This window comes from Mytilus galloprovincialis, chromosome 5 (genome assembly GCF_965363235.1).
Source record: "Mytilus galloprovincialis chromosome 5, xbMytGall1.hap1.1, whole genome shotgun sequence".
Lineage (NCBI taxonomy): Eukaryota > Metazoa > Mollusca > Bivalvia > Mytilida > Mytilidae > Mytilus > Mytilus galloprovincialis.
Window position 1 is genome coordinate 17,440,061 of NC_134842.1, and position 9,564 is coordinate 17,449,624.

Below are 9,564 nucleotides of genomic sequence, written 5' to 3' on the forward strand. Positions count from 1 at the left end.
TTCTATATAATCAGGTACCTCACTTCCGTCTAAATTTCTGGCGTACTAAATTATAATTCTGGTACCTTTGATAACCATTTGTTGCATACACACTAATAGACAATGGACACTGTACATCAGAAAATAATTTTGAAAAATCTACTACTTCCAAAGTACAAAATCTATTTATAAAATTCACATTACTAATGCAATAATCCACAACACTTGCATTCCTGCAAGTCAACTTTCCTTCCTTGTCAACATTTGTCCTCCCATTAAGTATAAAGCAGTTATTCCCCTTGCAAAAGTCCAATAATAAAGAACCATACCTATTTTTCCAATATCTCTATTTTTTCTTTCTCTCAGAATATCTAAAAAGTCCAAAATGGGCACACTATGTTCTATTAAATCAGAGAAATTATTCGAAGGATCATGAGAATCTAAAATAAGAAAATCTTTCTCTGATGCTGTTCGACCATTAAAATCTCCAACTAAACTGGCAAATTTATATCGTGATGACAAGTCCAGAAACTCATTTTCAATTTGACTAAAAGCATCCCAAGATGCATAAGACATGTACTCAGAGGGAATATAAACAATTGAAGTGTTCATATTTCTGTTTGTAACCAAGTAGAATTCCACCAGATTTCACTTTTGCAATTTTTTTTCTGTTTTTAGATTTAAATATATAACCTGGTAGTTTTATTTCATCTTTGTTTCAACTAAGCATATACTGTCACGACTTCTTAACAAAGTTTCAAATTCAGGATATTGTAGTTTTTTTTTTATAATTCCACAACAAATAAGTGATAAAATATTGAGCATATCAGGATATGTACTTTTAAAACCAGTATTTGACTAAATTTTCTGTATCAAAAGAAGCATATTTATCATAGAAACTGTCTGTAGTCATAATTTCATTGTTATCAATAACATTTTGATTGTCAATATTTTCGGTTTGATCAACCTCGTCAATTTTACTTTTTAATTTTGTTTTGTTAATATTCAAAGCAGGTTTATTAATGTCATAATAATGAAAACACTTTGAATTATCTACAATAAGACTTGTTCTTGTGGGTTCTCCCTGACATCCCTAACTCGGCGTTGTACCATTTTGTCGACGTCTTTTAGTTGGTCTTTTATCTGGCGTTATTCTGTTGTTCGGCGGTAACCCCAATGGTGATGGAGGGGCTTCATTTACAGCACTGTCACTTTCCATATGTCTTTCAAAGTCGTCATCTTCCTGTAAATTGAGTAGTTGTCCGTCAATACACAGGCGGTCCCGGACTAGAACTACATCCCTTTGTTATTGATTAGCTTCTTTCAGTATCGGGAATAGTTTTTTTCCTTCGTTTAACAATTTCTGCAGGGAACTGTTTACTTATGCCAAATGGGGCACCTCGATCTTAGCTTGTTGGCGTTATTAAGCACAAATTGAAGGTCGCTGTAAAACGGATTTCATAAATTAAAATAATAAAATATCTATTTCAAAATGAAATTTAACGAATTGGGATAAGGTATCCGCAAAATCTTGGTTTCATACAACAAGGGGGGGAATCTACGTCATCACGCAGGGTGTCGGTGATTAAAATTGGACCACCATCTTGTCGCTTCAAGGTAAGAATTTTACTTATTATGCCAGTTATATGAGAGTTATGATTATACAAAATAGTCCACCAAAGACTATATAAAGTAGGAAAATAAATGAGCCATTGCTCAATATTATTGGCTATTTCAATTTTGCAAACACTTCGACACAAGTTTTAGGAATTAGGTCAAACATGCAGGATATTGGCAAAAATTTTCATAACAACATCTTGATTATCAAGAACCGCCTCATTTATCAACAAATGAACATGTCCGAATTCTTTATTGTACTCGGGGAAAATACTTGTTACTCATAAATATCCGTCATTATGGTCGAAAAACGTCATATTTTTGAAAAATGGAAAAAGGATGTCGGCAACACATCGAATATCGAAGGATGTCGGGGACACACTAATATATTAACAATGTAATTGTCCTTTGATTTTATCAACCATTATAAAGATACGATAAAAACAAGATTAGTGTCCCTTGCTTGCTTCCATTTCATGCACTGAATTTCAGGTTTCCATATTTGTACATATTCGAAAAAAAAACTTTTAGAAGGTGAAACTCAGATATCGTTTCAGTTAAGCCAGGAGTTCCACAGGGATCAATTATTGGTCCAAGTCTTTTTGATACTATATATATATACTTTTCCTCAAATCTTGTATATCTTCGATCATAATATATCACCATTTATAACCAGATTAAAAAAAAAAACAATCTTATTTAACTACACGTTGTTCAACCACACATTAGAATACGTTACATCAACTAAATATTAATGATTTGATATGAACGTTCATGTAACTTTTATAATTTAATGGAAATCCTTTGATTGATTTTTTTATGAAATGACCTCTGATTATTATTTTTATTTTAGAAATGTCATCGTCTTATGAATCCCAGCTATGCAAACACTGTGGCAAACTGTTCACAAACAAATCAACGTTACGGCAGCATGAACTGAGGCACCAAAATGAAGGCCCATACGAATGTTCACTAGAAAAATGAAGTTTTAAATCATTTAGTAAGGCAAACCATGAAAGACATACCAGAAGTCATTCAGAAAAAAGACCATTCGAATGCACTACATGCGGAAAATGTTTTAAAGGAAAGACTGAATTAAAAAAAACATGAAAACAGAGAAAATAACAATAAAAGATTTCAGTGCTCATATTGTGACAAATTATTTGAAGAAAAGAAGCAACTAAAGGATCATCTGGGAATACATAGTGGTGTTAAAGACCATAGATGTACTGTTTGCAACAAAATTTTCCGTTTTAGCAGTAATCTAAACAGACACAAAAAGACTCATGACGTCAAAGAGGAATATTCATGTTCAATATGCGGTAAACTTTATAATAGAAAGGACAATTTAAAACAACACCAGGCCGTCCATCACAGAGGAATACCATGTACTCAATGTGAAAAGATATTCACTTCAAAGAGGTATTTAGACGCTCACATGAAAAGAAAACACCAGTTATAGACAAATGAAATTAATATTCATGACAATCTTGTTTTTTTTTTTAAATTCCTTATATCATGGTTTTTTTTTCCTTTTTACATTATAATGACCAAAAGAGGTTATGATAACATTATATTATCTCTGTGATAACTTGTTATTTTTTTGTATCTTTTATGTTGATAGCATTGGAATAAAAATGCCTAACACAAACGTTTTGTAGTATTGTTTATCCTACATGTCTCATATCTACCATTATACAGTCGAAAATTTTGAATTTATTCTTCAACTTTTAAGTCGGAGTTTCGCCTCTATTTTGTGTGTGTGTGTGTGTGTGTTTATGTGTGCTTTTTTGTTTTTGTTTTTGTGTTTGCTTTTTTGGTTATTGTGTATTGTTGGTGCAATGCAATGCAACTGAAGTTTCTTGTAAACAAGTATATTCTTCTAAATACCAAAATACAAATGTAACTAGATATAAAAAAAACTAAAGTAAATAGCTATACAAATGTGAAACTACATTTGTAAAAACGAACAACAGATATTTACCAAATATATTGTTTTTAATCATCATTACTTTTTCATGTCATACTTTTCGGAAAATTTACATCCAATAAATGATCAAACACCACATAACAAATTATGCATTTCATAATAGTTTATTAAGGTGTCAACATTAACAATCAACTTCAACAATCGTAAAAGTCAACAAATAACATTATTAACATATAAATATATCACCATTTATAACGTATTTACCCAAAATTAACAATAAAACAAACTAGTTTAGTTGTCAGATTAGTACATGCAAATAATAGATTGTTACTCGTTTGGTATTCCCATTTTACGTGTCGGTAACAGTTTTGATTCGTTAACTCTTGCTTTCTCCCACCGAACACCAAGTGTACCCTTCTGAACAGCATTTCTCCTTAAAGATACAGTTCCAAGACGCTGTTTACCAGAAGCACGTGTTCGTGCCTTTGTATCAAAAAAATGATCCCTGCAATATAAGTGCTTAGTGAATATACGGTAAAAACTGGATTAAAAATAACTATCATTAATATCGTATCCCTTTGAGTCAGGAATATAGCAGCTGTAAATCAGACAGTCTGTTTCTGTGTGTGATTGCTTTTGCCTTTTTTGTAATTCCGTTTTTCTGCTGTTTCTTGTGGTTGGTGTGTTTCCCTCGGTTTTGGTTTAGGTTTGTTTCATTGATTTGTTCACTCTTTATAGAAAATTGATTTTTTTAACAGCGGTATACTATTGTTGCCTATATTTGATTGCATTTTTATCCACTTAGTTTTATTATGTGTGCACTTAGTTAAGAAATAATTTACAACAGCTCATCATTTATAAAAGTCTCGTTTTGGTTATATGTATGATTGAGCTTGCAATTCCAGTGAATTGAAAAGAAATATATACTTCTAAATACCCAAATACATATGTTACTAGATACCAACAATTTATCTAATAAGCTTTACTTACGTGGAAACGAAAGCATGCAGGTATTTACCAAACAATGTTTAAGTTGTCATTCCTTTCCATGTCATTATTCCAACAAAATTGACATACAATATACACCACATAACAAATTATGCAAACGTCATTTCAGAATGAAAACCATAGATCATTTTCAGTTGTCTGAGTTCGCTTTATATCGTGTAAAATAAAAATAAATGATATAATTTTACCTTGGCTTGATCACATGAATTACATCTTTTGATTGTTGTCTTGTCTGCAATTCATCACCGACATAAGTCTCGTCTGCATGGTCGTTTTCCACTAGATTGTATACACTTGATCTAGACGTTCGGTAAGTGAAGGTCCTTTCTGTATCTAGCCTGATGTGCATCTGTTCCAAACTTTTCCCAATAAAATGTGAAAATTCAGCTGCAGTTAAAGTGCCTTTTGTTCCTCCTTTATCTTGATTGGTCACCTCATCAAAAAATGTTTCCCCCATCATGCTAGAGAAAGCGCGAACATTGTATGTCCCTCTTTTTGCGAGAGAGTACAAAATGGCTTTACTGTCAATATTAGCAACAAGAGCTTCCCATAGTTGCAAAGGCCACCCTTTTATATACATTGTTGGTGGAGGAAAGCGCCCGAAATTGACATTGTCCAAAAGACGTTCTCGAAGCGCAATGCGCATATGTATTCTATCTAATGCCGAAATTCCAGATTCATCTTCCGCTTTCCACCAACTTCGTACTGCATGACAAAATGATGCAGCATCCATATCACCATTGTTTCTCATAGTATTCTCCACGTCCGAGCAAAAGTGAGTAACGGCCATGGGAACACTCATTGGATCGACTATATCTTCGATCATAATTGGAGTTATCAATGTTTTTTTACTTCTTGCTACCTTTACCCATGGTTCATTGGTCATGTGTTCTATCCCTCCTTTACATACTTTACGCCTCGTTCTTGTCAATAAGTGTGATGAGTCCACACATCGAACTTCCAGCTGTTCTCTCTCCTTGCTGTAATCTGGTATGTAAAACCAGTATTCAGGGAAGTTAGACGTTGAAACTTTTAAATCATGTTTGAGTCTTGACGAGTCTTTCCAATCAGACAGCTTGTCTTGCCACACATACTCTGCGCACATTATGTTAAGTGCATGCTTCGATACTTCTTTCCCAGATAAAACCAGTTTAGCTTGATCTTTTAATGACTTTACATTATACAGTTTTGCTTTCTTCTTGATCATATGACTTTTTTGTATGCTTGTAACCAAGCCAATGACATCAAAAATCGCTTTCAATTTCTCATCTTTTCCAATACTAAGCTTTGCATTTGTGAGCTTTTTATGTTTAAAGAACTTTAAAAATATTTTAATGTCACAATCTCTTAAATTCTCCATTTTCTCTGACTCTTTTGTTGCTGTGAGGATAAATTCAGTCTCTAGTGTCCCATATTCCTTTTGCATTCGCCTGTTTATCTGATTTGAGGGAGCACAATAATGATTCGGCATCCTGAAAAGTTAATTTGTAACTGTATGTTGTATATCGTCTTCTGTTGTACTGATTGATCTCGACCCTGTTTCACCAGTAATGTTTGGAGTGAACAAGTTTGTAATAGTTTGTGAAATGTCGTCTGCACATTCAGCTTCATCACTGTCTTCTACAAGTACTGTTTTTGCTGTGTTGCATGACTCTAGCTCATGTGCAGCTTCAGAGTCTAATGTTAAATGTGCCAGAACTTCATTTTGACCTTCATCAATGGTGTCCATTTGTGCTCGAATGATTTGCTCTGGAATACATTCAGATTGAGGTATAATTTGGTTATCATCTTCCTTCGATTGCTGGTTTTCATTTCTCTTTTTTTCGATCCTATTTTGTAAAGCTCTTTTGGACAAAATCGGCAAAGATGTGCCACCATTGGTGAGAAAAATAGCTCCGTTTTCACTCTTAGACAACTTTACAGTACAATTGTGTGCGCACAACCATTTTATAATTTCACTTTTTTGCAGTTTACAATTCTCTTGCCAAACGTCCTTTTGCAACTGCAACATTGTAAGTGGTTTTCCATCTTTATCTCTCACAGCCAGATTGTGCCACTGTCCGTCGAATGAGGAGCATGGAATATGAACTCCAGCAGTATGACACTGATTATGAACATTTTCAACGATATTCCGAAATACATTAGTTGTCAGGCTATATCCCTTAGGGAACCAGCAAACTGGAGCCCATCTAATCTGATCTTTTGACCAATTCCTATCAAGATCACAGCACAAAAACACCTCTGAAGCCCTTTCACGCTTTAATTCATATCCATCTTTGATCAGCTCTGCTACTTGTTGTAACACTTCCAACGAATCTGTCTTTGTTGCTTCAGTCGTATTCACACACTCATTATCTATGTTTGAGATGGAAGGAAATTCACCACAGAAAATAGCTTTTTGGCAGTCAATTTGTACTTCTGTTCTTAGTTGTCCAATACCTTCTGGTAATTTTGTTGGCCGTTTAGGTTTCTCATTACCATATATGCTTAATAGAATATCAAGTACCTTCAGGAAGAGATCATCATTCCTTCTAATTTCAAACACACTAGTGATATCTGGCATCCAACAAATGTATAACAGTTTGTCGACTTGTAGAACCTCCATTTCGCACATACACTGTAGTAAATATCTCACAGGAACTTCGTTATGCATTTGTTTCACAGGACATTTTATTTCAATCCCGCAAATGTCATTTGTACCGTTTTCTGACCGCAAACTTCCATCTGGAGATACAACCATGAAATTTTGTTCCTCGTATTGTATTGCTATGCAACCCTCCTCATAATAAACTAAACCGGGATACAAAGACGGCAATATTTTCCCTACTAGAGTTGCAACTGCGTATATCTCGTGGTTCGTTCCATAGTCAAGGAATGATTGCACTTCTGCCGACCGTTCTTTTGGTGGAACATGACACACTACTTGATCAAAGTGATCTTGCATTTTTTTTAAACCATCAAGACCCAAAGCGGCATATATTGAGCTACCAATAACTTTAGCAGTTTGACGAATCTTAAACCACTTTGATGATCGCTGTTTTACCAATCTCGTGTCATCAGTTTCTATATCAGCTAACGGTTTGAAGTTTTGATGATCGTCTAATTTGAAATGATAACCACCGATATACATAGAACTACAACCATTTAAACTGGATAGAACTGATAGTAGTTTTTCCAGTGTTATATCATAATGCCAGAAAAAAGAGTCTATCTCGTATAAAAAGGCATTAATGCTGCTAATCACATAGACATATTGACCATTTTTCCAATCTGATCCCGGAGCAGATCTCTCAATAAATTTAGCCTTTGCGTACAACTTTTTCTCCTTTATCTTTCGTAATGATTTAGCGGTTAATCCTAACAATTTTAGAACTTCCTGCAAGACAGAAACTATGTCAGCTTTCATAGCTTGAGGAATATCATTCAAACCAACCATTTTTACATTTACTTGTATCTCGCCAATAATTTCATATACCATGCTTAACTCAGCTTCTAATTTCTTTTGTTTCTCATATAAAGATACCCCATCCTCAAATCCAAGAAGATTGATATCACCATGTGTTCCACTTAGACCTTGTTTTAGTTTCTTTCCATCAAATGATAAGCATGCTGAAGTATCCTGTAGGGAATTGGCGATATCATGCATAATGTCAGTGAAGATTCCCGGTTCACGTATGTTGTTTTTCGTAGAGTTATATGGTTGAAAGTTTCTGAGAACTTTAATATCTGGCACTGCAAAGTTTATATCTGCTTCAGTTGGATTGAAGGAACCCTGCACAGTTTCACCAAACGTAATTTGCGACGTGTTTTTGAATCCCATCATGAATCGAACAAACTTGCTGCCAAACAATATCCATCCAAGCTTCCAAAACTTTTTTGTACTGTCCATGTAACGCATTTCACAAGTGTTTGAAGTGCTGAAAAAATTAACTAATTCTATCCATAAAAGAAACGCAATATTGTCAAGGGGAAATTTTCCCTCTGATACAACCTTGAAGAACTTAACGATGGAATCAGCACAATTGTTTTGATTAAGAACTGTAAGAACTGCAGGAGCAAGTGCTATCAATTCTTGCAGTTTGTCATTTTTTGGGGGATCCTCTATTTCATGTTCTATTTCATGTAACATGTCGTTCTGAAGTTGATCTGCAAACAATCGTATGCATGGTCCTGTTAGTCCTCTATCGTGACCTTTGCTCAAGTCTACTGGGGATTTTGTGGAAATTTCTTCAGTAGTTGAAATTGGGTGAAACTTAATATTTTTGGCAGGTGATTTTATTTTGATGACAAATGAGGATTTGCATTGTTTTAATTTTTTTACGGATGGCGATTTAGTGGGTGATATGGTCGGCTGGTCAACCTCAGGTTGTATTCGCGATCGTTCTCGCCTGCACAAGTTTAGGTTTGATTTGCGTCTTGTCATAACCATAAGTTTTATCTGAAAAAATAAAAAATTATGTCTAGTCACATGTTGAATAACATATGTGTTAAAAATAGTATATGATGTGTCCCCGACATCCTTCGATATTCGATGTGTTGCCGACATCCTTTTTCCATTTTTCAAAAATATGACGTTTTTCGACCATAATGACGGATATTTATGAGTAACAAGTGTTTTCCCGAGTACAATAAAGAATTCGGACATGTTCATTTGTTGATAAATGAGGCGGTTCTTGATAATCAAGATGTTGTTATGAAAATTTTTGCCGATATCCTGCATGTTTGACCTAATTCCTAAAACTTGTGTCGAAGTGTTTGCAAAATTGAAATAACCAATAATATTGAGCAATGGCTCATTTATTTTCCTACTTTATATAGTCTTTGGTGGACTATTTTGTATAATCATAACTCTCATATAACTGGCATAATAAGTAAAATTCTTACCTTGAAGCGACAAGATGGTGGTCCAATTTTAATCACCGACACCCTGCGTGATGACGTAGTTTCCCCCCCTTGTACAAATGATTGCGTAGACCATTTTTGTACAGACAAGACACTTGTGAAATTTTTATTCTATTGTATGTTTTAAT

General features: G+C 34.2%; 2 long non-coding RNA genes across 2 annotated transcripts; one reads left to right on the forward strand and one right to left on the reverse strand.

The window, feature by feature from the left end:
• Nucleotides 1–1,520: 1,520 nt before the first annotated feature.
• On the forward strand, nucleotides 1,521–3,247 carry LOC143075290 (uncharacterized). Its single transcript, XR_012978280.1, has 2 exons — nucleotides 1,521–1,596; nucleotides 2,450–3,247. It is a non-coding gene; the product is annotated as an uncharacterized LOC143075290 (long non-coding RNA).
• Nucleotides 3,248–3,612: 365 nt separating this feature from the next.
• On the reverse strand, nucleotides 3,613–9,486 carry LOC143075291 (uncharacterized). The gene is made up of 3 exons (XR_012978281.1): nucleotides 9,419–9,486; nucleotides 4,723–8,972; nucleotides 3,613–4,031 (listed from the first exon to the last, which is right to left on the reverse strand). It is a non-coding gene; the product is annotated as an uncharacterized LOC143075291 (long non-coding RNA).
• Nucleotides 9,487–9,564: the final 78 nt, after the last annotated feature.